This window comes from Podarcis filfolensis (assembly GCF_964270895.1).
Source record: "Podarcis filfolensis genome assembly, chromosome: 6".
Taxonomy (NCBI): domain Eukaryota; kingdom Metazoa; phylum Chordata; class Lepidosauria; order Squamata; family Lacertidae; genus Podarcis; species Podarcis filfolensis.
The window spans coordinates 29,141,391-29,162,773 of record NC_139609.1 but is presented as its reverse complement, the minus strand read 5'-3'; positions in this window follow the sequence as shown (position 1 = coordinate 29,162,773).

The following is a 21,383-nucleotide window of genomic DNA, read 5'->3' as shown; positions in this document are numbered from 1 at the left end:
TGTGGAGGGAAGGGGGCTTTACCCCTTTGTGTTTCAAAAGGCATATTTTGGGTGGGGGAGGTCATAACTAATATCTGTATGAAGCATTGGGAGCAATGGGAGTTTTTGCCCCATGTCACTGGCAAGCATGTGGAGACTGATAAGAACTGGAGCCGCAGCCTTCCTCTTCTGAATGCCAAGTTCACAGTCCAGACTGGGCCACCACTGCACTGGCTCTTTGCGAAAGCAAAATCCCACTCATACGGGTTATAACCATGTGATTAATAAAATGTGTTGCTTGGCCCTCAGTTCCTTGCCTTGCCTTCTGATTCCACTTTGTACCTGTCATAAGCTTCTTGTTCTACTTGCAGAAAGCTCCATGCTCTCACCCCTGCCTGTCACGCATCACTTAGTTACTTTCCACCCTCCTTTTTCTCATCCTCAGTTTCTATTGCCTTTCCTCACCCTAGGACCTCTTCTTTCTTTCTTTCCTGCCTGCAATAGTTGTGACTGTCTTCAGGAACATTCTTCTGTTTCCTAATCATTTCTCTTCTTTTTAGCTGTCTTCATAGTTCCAGATTTTTCTTCTACCTTATTTATAAATGTGCTGTTGACCTCTACCTCTTCCCCACAGACCCTCCTTTTGTTTACCTCCCGCCTTTCCTTTGTCTATTCCAGATCATGAGACCCTTTCAAGGAGGAACCTGTTTTTAATTTTGAGTTTCCACAGCACCAGATGGATTGCTGGCACTTTAGAAGTAAATCAGCATCAGCATCATCTGCAAAATTAAACATCAGGCTGCAGAAATAGTCAAGCCAAAAATCCGGCTTCCCTGTTTCTGGCTAAGGAATAGGAAATCGCTCCATATGCTGGTGGAGCATTCTCTGCCATAGCTAATAAAGGAAGCACAAGGAGCATATATCAAGTAGTGTATTGTGTCTATAACCTTTAAGGTCAAGTCAAATAACCGGAATACCTTGCCTCACCTTTCCAATATAAGTCACATGTAGGTTGCAGGAGAAAGCCTTGCACTTAGCTACCTCCCCATATAACCAATACATTTTGGCACCAGTAAAAGGACCCCTGACCATTAGGTCCAGTCGTGACCGACTCTGGGGTTGCGGTGCTCATCTCGCTTTATTGGCCGAGGGACCCGGCATACAGCTTCCGGGTCATGTGGCCAGCATGACTAAGCCGCTTCTGGCGAACCAGAGCAGCGCACGGAAACGCCGTTTACCTTCCCGCCGGAGCGGTACCTATTTATCTACTTGCACTTTGAGGTGCTTTCGAACTGCTAGGTTGGCAGGAGCAGGGACCGAGCAACGGGAGCTCACCCCGTCATGGGGATTCAAACTGCCGACCTTCTGATCGGCAAGTCCTAGGCTCTGTGGTTTAACCCACAGCACCACCTGCGTCCCTTTTGGCACCAGAGTGAACCATAAATTGGTGCGTGCCCACACACACACACAGCCAGGGAAGAAGGGGTGAGTGAAGCTCTACATCAGGAACAAGGGATAAAGATCTAGATCAGGAAGAAGGAGAGGAATCAGATTAACCTTACCTGATGGTTGAAGTAGGAATCAAAGGCCATCGTTGGGGAGAGGCCTGCTCTGAATCATGCCAGGCAGAGTCCAGGGGACCCCATCAGGAAACCCCCACCATTTCCTCCCGAGGGGTGGGAACAGACTAGCGGTGCCCCCTACTTGGCAAGAGACTGCTGCAGAGGCAGTATTGAGGAAGGGGCTGCCAAGGAGGCAACAGATTCAGCTTTCAAGGATTACACCACATTCACTGTTGTCACTGAGGCAGCGGCGGCAGAGGGTGCATCCTTTGGAAGCCAGATTCTGCTGCCTGAGGTGATGTCCTCACCTTGCCTCAAGGTGAGCCCTGCCCATATATACAGAAGCTGAATGGCCAGGCAGGTCTGCAATTTATCCTGGCCCTGGGAGCAGGGGCAGGGGCCACCATTGGGTCCGGCACCCAGGGGAACACCCTCCAATTCCTGCCACCATTGGCTGATTTGGCAGCAGGGAGACGGTCCAGCCTGCCATTCACCAATTAACAAAGAGGCCCAGATCCCATCCGCAAATCCACCTGCCTGAGAAGGGGCAAACGGACATATACAAAATTCAATGCAAACAATGTCCTCTTCATCATCATCATTATTATACAAACAAATTAATAGACCACTTCACAGCATGAAGGTATCGAAGTGGCGTACAGGGCAGAAACAGAATAAAGAACAGAAACACAAACTTTAAGAACAATAAAGCCAGTTCAACAAATGCTAAAGCAATAAAGCCTTCCACCCAAACTCCAAAAACAATGAGAAGATTTCATCAAATATAAAATTGATCTTCTATATATGACTACATCACACCTTAGGGAAAGCCTTCCTAAACAAAAATGTCTTCAGTAGCTGCCTAAACACCATCAGGCTATGCACCTGTCTGATTTTGGCTGATAATTGATTCCAGAAAAGCCTGGTTTCTAGTACAAGCTAAGCACACCTCCGGGACAAACGGTAGTCTCAGCAGTGCCCCATCTGAGGAGCAGGGTTGCCAGGCAGGGATGCAGTGCGCAAGATGGTCCCTTCGATATCGTGGTCCCAAGTTGCTTAGGACCCTGAACTGCTCCCAGTTGGCAGCCCGTGCAGCTCCTTCAGCTTTCAGTTTTGGCCATGCTGGTCGGGGCTGATAGGAACGGCATCTGCGGAGCCACAGTTTTCCCGTCCTGATCTACACACTGGGGCCACCTAACCTCTAATTGTTATTTTTGTTTATCTGTTTAAGAAACAATTTTGACTGCCCTTTGTCAAAAGGACATGGAACATCACAGTAATTTAATTCTGAACAACAGAGCATACACGCACAGCAGTTCATAATAAGCAGCATCAAATTATTCACAAATTATTCCAGTCACTGCTGCGCTTATTCAAACGACTGCCAGAATAAATGCATCTTCTCCAGTTTCCTAAAAGAAAATGCACCACAGTGGGGAGAGCGTTCCATGGGTGTGGAGCCACCACCACAAAGCCCATTCCATGGACTCTGGTGCTATTTACTGCATCCTGTTCATGGACCGCCCACGACACAACTTTTGACACTGATCCATGAGTTTCTAAGAAGAGCCGGAAATTGGACAGCATCTCAGGCTGGTAGTTTGCAGCGTGCCAGTAGATCCTTCTTCTGAATATCATAGGGGTCGCAGGTACCAACCCAGAAAAAGTCCATATCCACAGAAGTGGTGTAACCTAAAGCGGCAATCGTCTGTCCACTTGCTTCACCCCTCGTCTGTCCACTTGCTTCACCCCTCTGCTGTGGTTCAGGGGAAGGAGCGCACAAAAGAACTTGGAAGCAGTTGATGCTTTGCCACTTGCTGCATCCAGAAAGTTAAAGGTATAATAAGACTGTTTCCCAGATTGCAACCTGGCAATCCTAAAATAATAGCACCTGATTTCTTCCATGGTTCATCCTTATAACTATATAAAGTTTTCAAAAGATGTTCAAAGGAGACTCGAGCCACACAGCTGGATGCTGGACTTCTGGACCTAGACAGCTGCAGTTCATGGTGCTCTGATTGCTCCTGGATCTATATCTGTTACAGAGTATTAATTTAATATGTTGTAATATGTAAAACACCACACACATACCGCACTTGACAGAGAGGATATAAATACACAGGCCTCTGTACCATTCTTCAAGGGAAACAAGGGCCCCATCTGCTGATGCTGAAATGTACTACATTAACAAATCTTGTACCGTGTTAGCAGCAACGCTGATAAGAGGCATATTATAACTTAGCACAGGAGTACAAATCATAGCACAGTGAATGCAAAACCTTAACAAAAAAAACTGCAGGAAGAGCATTTATTCCAACGGGAAGAGGAGCAAAAGGACTTTCGCACCTGTTTTAAAATTGATCTGATCACAGGGAAAATCCACGAATAGGCCACCATCCATTCCACGCACGCATAAAATGAGGGCGACAGAAATGCGCCTTGCATGTCCACAGCAAAGGTATAGAGAAAAGAGATGCAGCGGAGTGTTTCTCGAGCTATTCGAACTTGCCGCACCTTTCTGCACTTATGTTACCTTTGCCCTCTCCAACCCCACTCACCACACAAACTACTGCTGGGTGACTATGTGGCGATTCGTCTTTATGGAGGTATGCATCCCATTGCTCCCCATCCAAAGCCCACAGGCTCAGGGCGAAAGGGGCATGAAGGATGATTTCAGCATGAGTGCTGCTGCATGCATCCGACTAGCACCCTGCTCTTTTGCCTTTGTGCCGGAGCCTAGTGGGCTGTTTTGCGCGTTGACAAAACAAACTAAGCCACTTGTTCCTCCAGTGACACCTTCTAACAGAGTTTCCTTTTAAGGCCCCCTAGATACACTTTGTTTCTGTCCATAGTCCCTTCCCAGTTACCAGGGTTTCCTGCTTTGTTTGTTTTTCAAGAGTTGGCAATTTTAGCTTACCACTTGAAGTTGTTGTTGTTATCCAGTCTTTCCCAAGTCCATGACTCAAGACACCTTACAGAGATAAAATAGAACAAGCTAAAAAATTAGAAAACACAGTCATTAAAACTCACAGCAGTCAACTATAGGCAATCAACCAAGCTCTGGACACTCCCAACTCCTCTCACTGCCAATGGAAACTAATAAATGAATACAGTAGAAAGAACCTACCCAAGTGAGGCTGACACAAAAAAACTTGCACATATACTATGTAAAAGAATGCAAGTTTACTACCTCGCTTCTCTCCCTCCCCACTCTCTCTCCCCACCTCACTCCCCGCCCCCAACCTTATACTATGTACAACATCACCATCTCACATCGAATAGAGTTAATCTGTAGAAAGGACTTTATGATCTGAAAACAGAGGTGATTACTTTTGTAATTACTTTTGTGTTACTTTTGTAATAAAAACAATTTTAAAAAGGAATTAAACCCTAATAAAATTAAGTATTTTAAAAACATCGTTCAGAACAGATAATAACAATAAGGAAAAAACATAGCACCCACCCTTTCCTCAAATGCAGTCAGTTTCCAAAGGCAGAGGACAGCAAGGAGGGAGCTAGTCTAACATCTCTGAGAACTCCAAAGTCTGGGAGCAGCCACTGAGAAGACCCTCTCCTGTGTCCCTACCAAGAGTGCCTGTCACAGTGGTGGGACTGAGAGAAGGGCCTCCCCAGAAAAGAGCTTGTGGTTTTTCGCGTAGCCTGGATCTATCTGAACGACCGTACTCCCTCATATGAACCCAAGTGTGACCCACACGCTGTTCATGGAGGAACAAGGAACCAAAGTCAACCTGAATTCTTCTTAGCCTTTAAAATATGGTGGAAACAGACTTCCGGGTTGGCGCGACTTCCGGGTTGGCGCCATCGCCGAATGGCGGACTCCCTCCGAGCTCCGGAGGGAGTCTGCTCGGCAGGGGCTGGGTTCTACCGCACCGGCGATGCGGGGACCCTTAGAAACCACGGCCACGGAGGCCGTGGACATGGAGACTCGGCTTGCACCGTTAGCGCCCTCCCGACTCGTGAAGGAGCCTTTTTAAAGGCTACGGATCGGGTGCCGGGGAGAAGCGTGGTGCCTTGAGTTTTCTGCTTCCCCTGCTGAGCGAAGCCGCATGCCATCCGGCGGAGAGCGCTGACTTCTTCCATTGAAAATTCGGACTTTTCAACAACAACCCGTGAGTAAATTTGGAAACCGGGTTCAAAAGGAGGAAAAAAAATTTTTTTTTTCGAATTGGATACGAGCGGGGGGGATCCAAAAAGGAAGTCAGTCCCCTCCCTATTGTAGACTTTCCAAAACAAGGACGGGGAAACCAAGACCCAAAAAGGCTTGCATTGCTGATAAAAATCCAAAATTTCACGATGGGGAACTACAAGAACTGTGCTGGAGGAGGAACTGGAGAAGGGAAACGCAACCCCCCCCCCTGGGAACCGGGGCGACTGAAGAGAGAGCCTGGTGAAAGGAGTCGGAGATTTTGACAGCTGTCAAAATAGCTGTCAAAGTCGAAAAGCGGAGTGGATTTTATTATGAGAACTTGGCTGGTTAAATTTGATACAATTTGCTACAACTTGTTAAAATTTGGATACAAAATGGCGAATATGGATAACAAATTGACTTTTGGATTAGAGGAAACAAAGTCACAACAATCCCCCTTGAGGAGCTTCGGGACATTACAAGGATTGGGAAAGTGGAAAAACACCAATGGAACTTTACAGGACTGGTTATCTTCTGGGAAAGCTGCAAAACGGAAATAACATCTCGTCTTCAGGGTGTTTTCTTTTTTGTTTTTTTAAAGGAGACAATAGATTTTTCTATTGAAGAAAGGAAGGGACTGAACGTAAGGTTTTGCCCCTGAATAACAACCATCCCTGCAGACTTACCAAACTTTCGAATTACAACGTTTTAGCAGCGGAACAAAGGGAAATTAGATTACAACCTGGAAAGAACAATGGAGGGAGTTCTATTACAGTTTTATTAAAGACTGAAGTTAAAGTTTTGAAAAATAATGATAATAATAATAATTTTGATTTTCAAAAAATTTATTTTTAATTTTAAAAAGAAAAAGCCAGCAAGGAGTTGGGGAAAAGTTGTGATTTATGGCCTTAAGAATTCCAGGCAGACACTAGGGGTTGATGGTCAGGGGGAAATTAAACCGGAGACAGGGGGGGGAGAACTAAAACTCCAAAGGCTTGCCAACTTTGTTATTTTTTGCTGAATTGGTCTATTATTCATTATATTTTTTTTTTATTTTCTACCTTTTCTGTTTCTATTATCTGGGGTGCTTCTTTTATTAAAAAATGGAAATTGTGGAATGACATGGGGTGGGTCTTGGGGAAAGAACACTGGGTTTTTTTTCTTTTTTTTATTATTATTAAGGGTAAAACAAATTAAGTTTCAATTTGAATGGGGAACTTGTTTGGCCAACAATATGAAAGGGGAATATGGTAGGGGTGGGGGAAGGGGGGAGTCCCGTAAAGTGATATTTTTTGTATTTTTGAAAAATTTTAATAAATATTATTTAAAAAAAAAAAAAAATATGGTGGAAACAGGCCTTGTAAGAAAGGTCTATAAATATAGGGGCCGGAAAGCCAGCAGCATTTCCATAGTGTTTCAAATGTTCTTCACATACATTTTTAGTAAACCTGGCGCTGTGGGTTAAGCCACAGAGCCTAGGACTTGCCGAACCCCCGCAACAGGATGAGCTTCCATTGCTCAGTGCCTGCTCCTGCCAACCTAGCAGTTTGAAAGCACGTCAAAGTACAAGTAGATAAATAGGTACCGCTCCAGCAGGAAGGTAAACGGCATTTCTGTGCACTGCTCTGGTTTGCCAGAAGCGGCTTAGTCATGCTGGACACATGACCCAGAAGCTGTACGCCGGCTCCCTTGGCCAGTAAAGCGAGATGAGCGCCACAACCCCAGTGTCGGCCACGACTGGACCTAATGGTCAGGAGTCCCTTTACCTTTACTTTAAAACAATCCTGTGAAATATTGTTACCCTCCATATTACCAGACGGTCGGCTAAAGCCATTTGGTGAGTTCCTGCGATGTTTGAACCAGAAACCTCCTGCCTCAGGGCTCACAGCAAGGGGCAGTTGAAGACATTTTGCTGCCTGTGGTAAAGGACAAGATGGCGCCACCCTTCCCACGTTGGACAGACAGAAGATGAGTGGAATGGTAGTCGAGCCTTACAACACAAGTGACGTGACACCTCAGGGCAGCTCTGTCCTCCAGCACAGCGGCATAGCCAAGGAGCTGCCACAGATGTCCACTGACACATCCCAGCTTCTGCCACCTGAGGCACTGTGCCGCCATGCCTCATGGGACAACCGGCTCTGATCACAGCTCACACTCTTATCTGGCTCTTTTACACCAGACCCTCTCCTCCACAAAGAGAAATACAAAAGGCACTCGGAGACGCGATGCATGCACACAGAACTCTCTTTTTCCTTTTCCCCAAATGCTTATGAAAATTAGAAACTGAATTTCCAACTGGTTGTTGGTCAGAGGATAACAAGCAAAGCATCTTGCCACATGGATAAACAAAAGGGGAAAAAATAGAAATCAAAATGTTAAGCTAATTCTGCAGTGAGCAATAAATGTAATCCACAGGATAAACAGCACTGGCTTGACATTTTACTGAATTTGACTAAATTAAAACTCTGAGTAGTTTGAATAAAGTTCAAGATGTGGAACTAAAGTTCAGGACATGTAACAACAAACAAACAAAAATCCTTCTTTTATATAACAACCTCAATTGGAGTTTTGCTAAAGGTTGGTTAGGATGATTCTTATACAACCCCTACTCTGTCAAGTTCGTGGCTCTGTTGGTCAAATTTGCCTTTGTTTGAAATTTGCTTTAAGAATTTGAATACAGGAATTGCAATAACCTCATCCATATTAGAGCTAAGAACATACAAGTTAAAGCAAATCAGCCAGATCTAATATTGCCTTAGAACAGACGTCCCATTTACTGAAGTAGGAGAAATCTCATTTGAAAAGTGCCCTAAAAATGTTTGTACAACTTAACATTTATGTAACATTTTCAAGTGTTCAAAGCATCTCACATGCATTAGCTCAATAATCCTATTTATTCCCAGGCTTAATTTAAAGTGCCAGGGCTGACCTTTAAAACCAGATTATTCGAAGGACCACCTGCACCCTTCCATACTTCAGGACCAGTCTCTGAAGTTCTTCTTAAAGGTCCACTTTTTGGACCCATCAGACTAGTGGGTTTATGACAGAGCCTCTTCAGTAGTGGCCCCATATCTTTAGAACTCTCTCCCAAAATAAGAATTTGGCCTCATCCTTCTTAGTTTTGGAACAGACTTCTAAAGACTTGTTTCTTTCCATCTACATGTTGTTAAATTGTTGTGAGCTGGATTTTAAGCTGTTCCAAACTGCTGGTGTTTTTAGTTCTTGCAACTGGGTTGTTTCAATAATACTTTAAAAGCTGCTTTACGGTTTTGATTATTGTGTGTAAGCTGCCTAGGATGGGGTTTGCCTTGAGAGGTGGAATGTAAATAGTTTGCATTAAAAAAAAAAAGCAAATTTATAAAGTAGGCTACAACGGGAGCAGCTCCACACATTATGATTGCTGCATGAAACCATGGTGTTTCTTGTAGCAAATTGTGTACATCACACAAGCCATACACTGATCTTATAACTATCATGTGCCAACATCTCTGCAACCAGTTTCAGCTAGGGTTCCCTAGCACACATATGCTGGTGTTTAAAAACTGCATATTTGATATCTACAGCAATCTTAATCAGTTTGCAAATAATACTACATCAAACTATGGCTATGAGTGTGTGGGTTCAGAGAGAGATTGCAACTTCATTGGTCATCTGGTTCTGCAACACTGCAATGAGACAAGCCATGTTCTGGCTTAGCATGTTGTCTGAAAATGGGCTTGCAGTTGGTCTCACACCAAACAAACCATGAGCTGTAACCATGTTTGGCTTACTGTTACATGTGAACTGGGTCAATGTTTTCTCTTATCAAAATATTGCTTTAGTTTGGATGTAGCAGGAAACCATGATTTAACAGTTACTACCATGTTAACAGTTGTTTTTGTGTTTCCCTCTGCATTCTCTTCTTCTTTCGTGCACCAGAGGAGAACAGTAGAAGCTCTCACTTCTGAGGAAAAACAAACCACAGTTTCCCATTACATTGGAACTCAGAGAACACAGAAAACTGCGGTTTGTTTTATCTCTAGTGGGAACAAGCCATGATCATATTGTTGAGAGGCAACAAGGAAACTATGATTTGTTGAAAATGGGAAATGAACACTCCTGGTCTTCTCTACTCACATCCAAAAGAGGAGACAAGAGGAGCAAATGAGACAGAGGTGCACCAGGGTTCAAACAGAGTTTCGTTGTTGGTTAGTCCGGGGAATTGGAGGAGTCAGCAGCAGGGAAGGAGGCTCCAACATTAGACTTCTCTCTCTGACATCAGAGTTCTATCTGCAACAATATATCAACCTAGTCTATCCTGTAGCTCCTGGGATGTCCTCTCAGGAACCATAGGATTGCACCATAAACAATGGTGCAATGACGAGAAGGTCAACATACTCACTACAGATGTAAATTTCCTGCGTATTCAAAGCCAAGATTGGTTACTGTCCATGAGCTTTGAATCTGTTTTCTGTCACCATGAAGGCTAGAACAATGTAGTTCTTATAAACACAGTAATTGCCATCATGGTGGATTTTAAGGACTGAAGAGCATACATTTATCTATATCTATACTGGATTATAAAAAAAAAATAGAGAGGTAGACTCAATCATAGAAAAAATGAATTTTCCCAGTTCAGTTCATTTTCCCCCAGTTGAAACATAAACTGAGAAATCCATAGCACTAGTAAAATTCCCAGGACAGAAATCAAGGGCCTTCTATTACTGAGATCCTTTACAGTAATTTGGGGGTGGATGAAATTTGCCCTCAAACTTCGTCCCATATTGCAGCTCTACAAAATTCATTGGGAGCCACATAGAACAGAGTAGGTCTAGACAACCTAGTCTCTTCAATTCATTGAGCCCCATCCTGAGCTACATTCCTTGGTCACGGCAAAGTGTAACAAAGAGACAAGACTGAGGAAAACTGGCATCTCTAATCTGTGGTGGAGCAAAATATCTTAATGCTTTTTGGCACTGGAAACACATACGGCTTCAGCGTTCACTTCTCTCACACATGTGCAAATTCGACAAAAATCTATCCCACATATCATACGCTGCTCAAAAGTCATTCAGAAGCTGCTTTCTGTAACACTTAAGCATTGTTCTCGTCTTCACCCACATCTTTTTCTATTAGTTCTACAATATGTAGGGGCTCATATAAATTCAATAACCAGAGAAGGGAGGAGGGGAGGGGGAGAGAATCCAACAGCAAAATATCTTGCCAGATGGGGAAAATTAAAACGTTACCCTTGTTTCTTTGCCAGCGCAGATCCATTTTGACAGGCTGGAAATGATTTATGGAGGGGGGGCTGTATTTACGCTGGCAGAAACGTTATTAATTGCCACACAATATTCAATTCTTTGCATTGTTTCTGTGTGCGATTAGTTCCATGTCTTACATACGTACGCAGCCTAAACATGCTGCAATGTTTGCACGCTGGTCATTGCATGAGAGAAATGAGCAGAGAATGCCTGGTGCATGTTACAAATTTCCTTCCAGCCATCCGTAGGAGATACAGCAGCAAAAGGGAAGGGCAACATGGAAACTCGCAAGCAGCCTTGAAGGAAAAATAGATTACCTTAGAACATATGAATAGGCAAGTGGTGCAGTATGTTGGAAATTAATAAAAATCATTATAATTTTTTTTACAAAAAGATTTATGCAGAAAGCCTGCCTCCTGCCTTTCTCTCTCTCCCCCCCAACCCCCCTGAAATGGTATCAACCATATATCCAACACTGGCAAATTAAAAATAGATATTTTTCTGTCCCTAATTGATTTTACATTACATTAGGCAGCCAGGGCTTCAACCTTCCATGACATAGTATCTAAATAAACATTTATTAAAATATTTTAATTAGAACAAGAGGGGAAAATATTGTTTCCAATTATATCTTCAGACCGGGGGTGGGGGAGGAATCAAAGCAATTAAGAATTAATATTAAAAGAAGTATAATGGAACACTTTCTGTGTAATAACTACCCAGAGTGATTTATATGTTGGAAGAGGATTTTAATAATTGCTGTTTTCTTTCCTTAAAACGAATGTTTAGAGTCATGCAGTTGATACATCAAGTGGTGCCTGAAGACTTACAGTTAATTTTGAAAAGAAAAGGAAAAGACAGTGCAATTCCTTTTTTTAAAAAAAAAAAGATCAAATGAGCAAATAATTCCATCCGCAGAAGATGCATGAAATCTACACGAATCTCTGTCTCTCCAGAGGAACAAATTACAGACAGAGATGACTTGCAAGGTCATCGGTCCCCTTTCTCTTCCAATGCTGGGCTGTTGCCAAGATTAAGCAGCTTGCAAAGCTGTTGATCTAGTTGCGATGCAGTCCAAAATGCCATTTATCCAAATGGCAGGAGAGACAAAAGTGGGGCATGAGGATATCTAGCCCCACTTCTGATGGGTGATGAACCATAAAATGACAAATCTGAAAAGCATTAAGAGGCCAGGAAGTCTGACTCCTTGCCACAAGGCTAGGCCACACATACACACCCAAGCACTTCCTGCAAGAAAGGCCATTGTGTGTCAATAGAAAAAAACAGTGCAGGGAGGGAGGCCCACAGCAGGGGGAGCCAGAGCTAATGATAGGCAGAGTCAACTTATTCTCGCTCTGTCCCCACCTTCCTCCCTGTTGAGTTCAACAAGGGTACTCCTGAGATGGAGGAGGAGGATGTCAACAGGCAGTGCCATTTGGAAGAAGGAAGGAAGGAAGGCAGGAAGGCAGGTGTGGACTGCCAAAGGGGGGTATTCGCCCTCAGGGAGCCTTCTCCACAGGTAAAGCATCCATAGAGCATAGAGTTCTAGATGGCTCAATCAAGCCAGTCAAGTCACGCGATGCAAGAGAGGGTAACAAAACAATCCACGGTTATCTTAAGAGAGATGCTGTGCAGTATTGTGACCGCCAAACTAAAAATTATCTGAAATTTGCTATTGGACATTTTGGGACATGTCATTCACTACTACAGAGCTCCAGAAAGACAATACTCTGTAGATAAGGACTCGTCTTCTCTATAACTATATAAAATAATTCCTTAAGAGAGGGCTTTTCTAGTAATGATACCCTGGCTGTAAGAGGGACTTACCTGTTATCCAGGTGATGGTCTTTTTGATACTAGGTGAAGAACTTTTTATTTTCCCGGACTTTCCTACCTTAATTTTTATTTTTATTAGTGTGCCTTAGACCTTTTGGACTAATGCTATTTGCTGCTGGTGGTTATATAAGTATGTTAAATGTTAAAAATTGTCAACACAGAGATCCTTAAAGTGAAAAAGCAATAGGCTATTTGTGGTTCTTCAACAGTTTCACTTTCAGCTTCAAATGGGCATTCTGAAAATAATAATCAGTTGCCTTTTACCATATACCAAGTTAGGCCACTTGTCTAAGGTATATCAGTATTGTCTACACCACAAGGGGGGAAACTTCGCAGTCACTGACCCATCTCTACAACTATGAAAATTGCAATGTGGGGAGGAGGAAGTTGAAAGGGGCCATTTCTATTCAGTACTGCAATACAGTGGTACCTCAGGTTAAGTACTTAATTCGTTCCGGAGATCCGTTCTTAACCTGAAACTGTTCTTAACCTGAAGCACCACTTTAGCTAATGGGGCCTCCTGCTGCTGCCACGCCGCCGGAGCATTTCTATTCTCATCCTGAAGCAAAGTTCTTAACCCGAGGTATTATTTCTGGGTTAGCAGAGTCTGTAACCTGAAGCGTATGTAACCTGAAGTGTATGTAACCCGAGGTACCACTGTAGATATCTAGCTTACTATGAAGAAAGATGAGAGATAGGAGAGGTTCAGTAGTAATGACATTAATTTACTTATAGGTACTATCATCAGAGTCAAAACAGCTAAAGGAAGATTCACTCTCCTATCAGCAGCGAATCATCCTGTCTCTCCTCAGCAAAGCAGAATTTAACGAGCATTAAATGTGATACATTTGTTAAAATTAATAATTATTTAAGTCTGGAATGGTTACAGTGGGATAAGCTACAGTGAAGTTAAGTACCTATAAAATTTGTATTGTAGAATATAGCTTATTCATATGCTGGGATTTTAATGCTCTGTGTATTTTGCAAAGACATTTTGGAAAACATCTTCCCTTCTATTAATAAGATTTGTATTCTTCTATGTTATATTAGCTTTACATGACAGGTAGTATAGTGTTGGACTCAAGTGACTGATCTTTCATGGGCCCGCTGAATGATCTTTTATGTTTTATTTCAGCAGCTGATCATTTTTGGCTCCATTAAGAATCTAAGAATTGCCTGGAAGATCAAACCAAAGGTCTTACTAGTCCAGCGTTCAAAAGGTGTGTTGCCCTAGAACAAGGTAAAGTCTCAGTCCAAACACATTTCATATACATGTTTTTGCCATCCTGGGACCAGGTCTTTACTCTTTATTCTACCATGTTTTATGACCGTTTTTTTGTTGCAGAAGACAGAAGAGGCAGGAGTTCTCCCCCCAGAGAAGTCCACCTGGCACCAACCTTGTCATCATTTTGGCACAAGGTAAATATGTTTTATGGGACGTGGGTGGTGCTGTGGGTTAAACCACAGAGCCTAGGACTTGCCGATCAGAAGTTTGGCAGTTCGAATCCCCGCAATGGAGTGAGCTCCCATTGCTCGGTCTCTGCTCCCGCCAACCTAGCAGTTCGAAAGCACATCAAAGTGCAAGTAGATAAATAGGTATCGCTCTGGCGGGAAGGTAAACGGCGTTTCTGTGCACTGCTCTGGTTCGCCAGAAGCGGCTTAGTCATGCTGGCCACATGACCCGGAAGCTGTATGCCGGCTCCCTCAGCGAATAAAGCGAGATGAGCGCCGCAACCCCAGAGTCGGTCACAACTGGACCTAATGGTCAGGGGTCCCTTTACCTTTTACTAAATATGTTTTGATTTCCTGGACATTCGGGCAGCAGCAGTTATATGATAGTGTGCAGTTAGATCTGTTTTTAACAATGTCATTTTATTGTTTGTTTTTTACTGTGGATATAAACTGCTTGGGGGCTTTATTTATTCTTTTAGTGGAAAGTGATAAATAGCCTAAATAAGCCTTGCCTTCCATGAACTTCCTTGACGTATCTTGGGATCCAAGCCATTAGCTGGTTCCTCGACATCGCAACAGATTACAATAAGCAAACAATCAAAAATTATAAACCAGTTCAGAGATAATATCCTATTTGCAGGATGTGAGCACTCTTGATGCAGGTCAGGGCAGGAATTCGGGGCAGAGGTTGAGGCTTGTGCTCAGCAGAATGAGCAGGTGGGCCCCAAACACAGCAAAGCTGGCTTAGCACATTTTGAACTAATGCACATTATCAGCCAAAGGGGTGTGTGGGGTAGTGCAAGAACACTAAGTCCAGAATTGAAGAAGAAGAAGAAGAAGAAGAAGAAGAAGAAGAAGAAGAAGAGGAGGAGGAGGAGGAGTTTGGATTTGATACCCCGCTTTATCACTACCCGAAGGAGTCTCAAAGCGGCTAACATTCTCCTCTCCCTTCCTCCCCCACAACAAACACTCTGTGAGGTGAGTGGGGCTGAGAGACTTCAGAGAAGTGTGACTAGCCCAAGGTCACCCAGCAGCTGCATGTGGAGGAGCAGGGAATTGAACCCGGTTCACCAGATTACAAGTCTACCGCTCTTAACCACTACACCACACTGGCTCTTTAAGATCTAAGATTACTTTACCACTGATGCAGCTTCAGCCCTGCTCCGAACCAAGTCAATGCAAGTTTTGCTACTTCTGGAAAGCCATGTCTTCATCATTAACTACACAATCCTATACATGCTTCTCCAGAAGTCCTACTATGTTCAGTGGGACTTACTAAGGTAAATACGCATAGCAGGGATAGCCAACAAGGTGCCCCCCCTCCAAATGCTGTTGGATGATAACACCCATCATCCCTAACTGTTAGCCCTGCCGGCTGGGGCTGATGGGAGATGGAGCCCAATAACATCCTGAGCGCATCTTATTGGCTGCCCCTTGCATGTAGAACTGCAACCTAAAGCTCTTTGGGGGACTGTAGTCTTCAAAACCCATTTCCCTGTGTTAGGGCTGATGGAATGAAAAACACCTTCTTGTACGGAAACTTGCATTAGGACGCTGTTTATGGATGCTTACTTAGGAAGCAATTACACTGCTTGAGATGTGATGTGGCAGCTGAGATTATGGAGCTTTCTCTTTTTAAAAAAAAAACAACACAGAGAAAAAAGTATGCAGCCCATACTGGAGAATTTCCAAGGAAGAAAAAGGCCCACATGTTTTCAAGCTCATTATTTTCTTATTTGCCACGTTGCTTATGTGTATCACTGTCCGAGCCGAAAGGTTTGTGAACTCCCGTCTAAGTGGCGCCTGTTCAACCAAATTACCCATCTTCTATCAACAGCCAGGCGAAGGCAAAGTAGGTTCAGAAATAATGAATACACATTTGTGCAACGGCAATCTCTCGCCAGCTTTGGGCTTCTCACCACAGCACAATTTCCCCATGAGTGACGACAAGATTGCACTGCCATTATAATAGGTAATCATTAGATTTATCTTTGATATCATTTGCAGCACCTTGCCAGGGATTGGGTGTGCATTTATGTAGCCTCATTACTGCCAGGAGTCCTCTTTAAGTGAGATGATAAGTAAATAAAAGGAGAAATTATACAACAGGAAAAGCCTGGGATATGTTGTTTTACTGTACGTCTGCGAACTCCCTTCAGCATAGCTAATCTGCACCGCAGTTATCATTATTTCTACCTCACTGAGTACTTCCTAATTGCTGTGTTATTGCTTGTGAAGAAAATATATTATTAAAGTCCACAACTTACGACTTGTTGCACATCTACACAGGGGAAGGAGGGGGGAGAGAGAAACCTCTTTTCATTTCATCAGAGCTTAATAGGTTTTGAATGGGGTGATGATCATCCGAGGTTGTTTTCCTCTTGAAGATCTGTTCATTACCGTTTCATAATGTCACTGTCTCCTTCTTGCAGTCAAGATGCATTCATAATTTATTCAAAGACCTGGAGATATTATTAAACCAAATCTATTTTATTCTCTATGAATCAGCTCAGGACTACTTCGGTGGCTGGTTGTAATGAACAACAAATTATAAACCCAAAGGAATCCATAACTCCCTTTTTAGCTGTTAATGTTTTATGCCTGTGTTTGGTCGCTGGCCAGATAATGATCCACAAAGCACTGCAAATGTATATTAATATTATCTTTACAGCAGCAATAATACTCAGCAGAGGGGAACGTTCCAATGGGCTTCCTTTTCTTTCTTTCTTTTGGCACTAGTTAAAATCTCTGCTACTGGGGGGTGGGGAGTCGAGACTTCTGCTTAGTTTGGAGAGGTCTGTCTGCTCCAGACTTTGGATGACCTTAAAATATTCAGTTCTGTGATGTGTAATAAGGACAGCCATTATATCTCAGAAAGAGAGAGAAAGACCTAAGCGTTGGCTTGCTATTTCTGAATTTATTCAAATGTGAAAGGCAAGTAGTGAAGATCATAAAGACTGTGTGAAAATAGAAGGTCCTTCTAGCCTTTTCTGCTCACAGCAGGAGTGACACTTTATCTTAGAAAGCAAAATCCAAAGAATCCTAGGAAAAGAGAAAACGGGAAAATTGAAAACCACATTCTCATGCGAGTACTTTGTCGGGGACCGCATAAAAGGCATGGTGGACAAAGCCCATGGGTGAAATCACCAATTCCCACCACTGCAGTAAGAAAACCGTACTCTATTAGATGCAAATCTACATTGAACAAGGGACTTGTGTTGCCGTGATTCTGTGGGAAGACAATAAAAGGTGCAGTGTTTAATACCGGACAGGAAAATGTCAACTTCCTGAGATCCATCGTTCCTCTCTGTGTGTCTCTCTGTCTCTGGAAAAAATGAAGAGAAAAAGTTTCCAGACCATAGGACTACAAAGATTTTAAAAATAAATGTTTGAGAGAAGTTGCCTACTGCTTAATTAAAGACACCTCTAACCAGTTTACATAAAATATAAAATATACATTGAAATTAACAGCCCTGTGAAATCTTAGAAGTGTAGCTGATGTCCAGTGGTCAGGAGCTGGCCTGCAGTTCCCTCCATAACTCTTTCTCCCAAATATGTCAAACAAGTGGGGGGTAAAGATCAGATCCTTGCTGACTTCTCTAGAAGTAAGTCTCAATGAACACAGTGGAGCTTCCTTCTAAGAAAGCATGCCTGCTCCAGTATCCCTGCCAAGAAAACTCCATGGACAAAAACAACAGGCCTGCTAGTGTACTGTCACGCTATTACTTAGTGGTACATTTTAAATATCATACAAACAAAATCTGTTCCATCCATTTCAAAATGATTTAACAGAATATGAACTATTGTAATCATGTCTAAGTTAACATGTTACAAAAGAACAGTTGATGATCAGTCAAATGCATTTTTAGAGCAATGGACTTTATTTGGCGTGTCAATTTCAAGGTAACATAAACCTTTCATTTGTTTTATTGTAATTATATATGTGCAGTATATACTTCTAACGACAAATTGTAAGTATATATTAATTATAGGGATTTAAGAAAGCACTGGTTTCTGTTCCGCCCCGTATATAATATAAGCAGTGCTGTTTCCATTCCACTGCAGTTTGGCTTCCAACAAAAGCTACTTTATTTATCTCATTGTCTGCAATGCTGAAATGCTACGAAATCATTTACATTACTAATTATGAGATGCAAACCGGGGAGGAAGGCTTTAATTATGTATCATTACATATCACTTGTGAACTGAAAACAACAACAACAACAGTGAATACCAACCAAATTAGCCACATTGATTTCCGTTCCAGACCTGGGGTGAATATGCAAACACCAACCACTTCTGGGCTGCCATCCTTTGCACACTTACCTGGGAGTAGGTTCACTGAACTTTGAAAGCTTTACTTTCAAGTGAGTCCAGGATTGAACAACGTTAAGACACTTTGCAAATATGTTTGCCAATACCCTCCTGCTGAGAAAGTCACTTTTTATACATCTTTGAGTGAAGGATTCCCTGAGTTTCTGCTTTCCTGAATTCCATCTCCCTCCAATGACCTCTGCCTGGGCTTATGCTGCAGAAAAGAGCAATCTATATTCCCAGGAGACTGCCAGGTGTACTTTTTCCTGCTAGATCAATATTTTCTCCAGCCATATTTTTCCCGAGAAACTACAATGGACAAAGGATATTTGACTGAGGAGGTGTTACCTGGGGACATTCTAAGCATGTGCTGGCAGCCCTTTTCATTCCAGCTTCAAGAGGGACCACCAGTAATGTTGAGATACGCTGAATTTTCAGAAGAAATTTGATAACCAGTTTCAGATGTGGGGAAATCCAAAATAAAACAAAATGTATGAGGAATCTTGGCAGCTATGGTTGGCATTCACAAAAGCACACCCTTCTCCTGGAAGCCTGTGGTGAATTTAATAGTTCTGTGATAAGGGGGGAAAAGTCAGCAGGTTTATAATTTTATTTTATTTATGACATTTATATCCTGCTTTTCCTCCAAGGAGCTCAAAGCAACATGCTCTGGTTATCTCCTGCTTGGACTACTGCAATGCACTCTACGTGGGGCTACTTTTGAAGGTGACCCAGAAACTGCAACTAATCCAGAATGCGGCAGCTAGACTGGTGATTGGGAGCAGCCGCCAAGACCATATAACACCAGTCCTGAAAGACCTACATTGGCTCCCAGTACGTTTCCGAGCACAACTCAAAGTGTTGGTGCTGATCTTTAAAGCCCTAAATGGCTTCGGCCCAGTATACCTGAAGGAGCATCTCCACCCACATCGTTCAGCCCGGACACTGAGGTCCAGCACCGAGGGCCTTCTGGCGGTTCCCTCACTGCAAGAAGTGTGGTTACCGGGACCAGGCAAAGGGCCTTCTCAGTATTGGCGCCTGCCCTGTGGAACACCCTCCCATCAGATGTCCAGGAAATAAACAATTATCTGACTTTTAGAAGACATCTGAAGGCAGCCCTGTTTAGGGAAGCTTTTAATGTTTGATGTTTTATCGCATTATTATTATTATTATTATTATCATCATCATCATCATCATCATCATCATCATCATCATTAATTCTTTTGGGAGCCACCCAGAGTGGCTAGGGAAACCCAGCCAGATGGGTGGGGTATAAATAATAAATTATTATTATTACTACTACTACTATTACTATTATTGTTGTTATTATATGTAGTTCTCTCACCCCTGCTAATTCATTCTCACTGAAGACCTGTGAAGTAGATTAAGCTGAGAGACAATGACTTACCCAAGGTAATTTAGTGAGCATCATGGCTGAGTGAAGATTTGGACTCCTGGTCTCATGGGTTTTAGTTCAAAGCATTGGCCACTACACCACACTGTCCACCCCACCCCAACAGGAAGCTATCTTCCCTTAGCTTATCTAGTTCACTGCTGCCTAGGCCTACCTGGACGTGCCAGGGATTGAACTTGGAACCCTCTGAATGGGAAGCAGATGCTCTGCCACTGAGCTATAACATCTCTGGGATAGGAAACACTTCACCAGTTGACCTTCTGCTTATCAAGCCACTTATTTCAAAACACAGAAGCGCAACCAGAAAAAAAGGGTGTGAAGCTTGTTTGTCACAACCCTGCTCACAGGTCTATGATTCATAACCCTTACAATGACTCTTAATTACTTAGCATAAAGGTTCCCTGTCACCATCTGTGGCGTTTGCCTCCTAGGTGGGTCATAAGGAAAGGGTTAAATGAGTGTGATGTGACTGGCCAGTGGAAACAGATAGGGGGAGTTAGAGTTAGGGTTGGAGTGTGTAGAAGTCAGTTGGGAGTTGGGAGTTAGAGAAGGAAGAGGGAGGATAAGTCTGTGGGTTGGTGGAGTTGTGTGGTGAGAGCGTGAAAGGAATTGTTAGGTGGAGTCAGATAGATAGCTGGGATAACCAGTTTGAAGTTTGTTCATGCTTATAAAAATAAACTTGATTATTTGTTAATGTTGGCAACTGTCTGGACTCCATGTGTACCCGAGGGAAACGGGTTGGCGGCAGCAGAGAGGCAATCACAGTGGTGGCACAGGCATCAATAGACCGTCAAACATCCGGGGACCCTGTGTGATCGCCACACCATCCTTGCAGTGAAATGGGGGATACGGGACCTTGCCTCTCCAGGTATTGTTGGGCTTAAGAGTCCCATCGGCTTCAGCCAGCATGGCCAATGATCAGGGATGATGGGGGCTGTAGTCCAAAAACATATTGAGAGCCACAGTTTCTCCATCCCTGTTATAAATGATAGCTGCTCTCAAAAGCATGGGTATTGATGATCATTGTTTCAGCTGCTTGTCAGACACTGAGGCTATGCCAATACAAAGAAATTAAGGCCAACCAAATGACTGTGGAACATAATCCCTATGGTGTAAGAAGTCCTATTAGTTTCATGCCAAATTTGGTGTCACGACAGGTCGCCAGGAATGGATAAGACAAGGAAAAGTTCTTACCAACTGCTTTTTACAGTGGCACCTCGGGTTATATACGCTTCAGGTTACATACGCTTCAGGTTGCAGACTCCGCTAACCCAGAAATAGTACCTTGGGTTAAGAACTTTGCTTCAGGATGAGAACAGAAATCGTGCAGCAGCAGCGTGACAGCGGCGGGAGGCCTCATTAGCTAAAGTGGTGCTTCAGGTTAAGAACAGTTTCAGGTTAAGAACGGACCTCCGGAATGAATTAAGTACGTAACC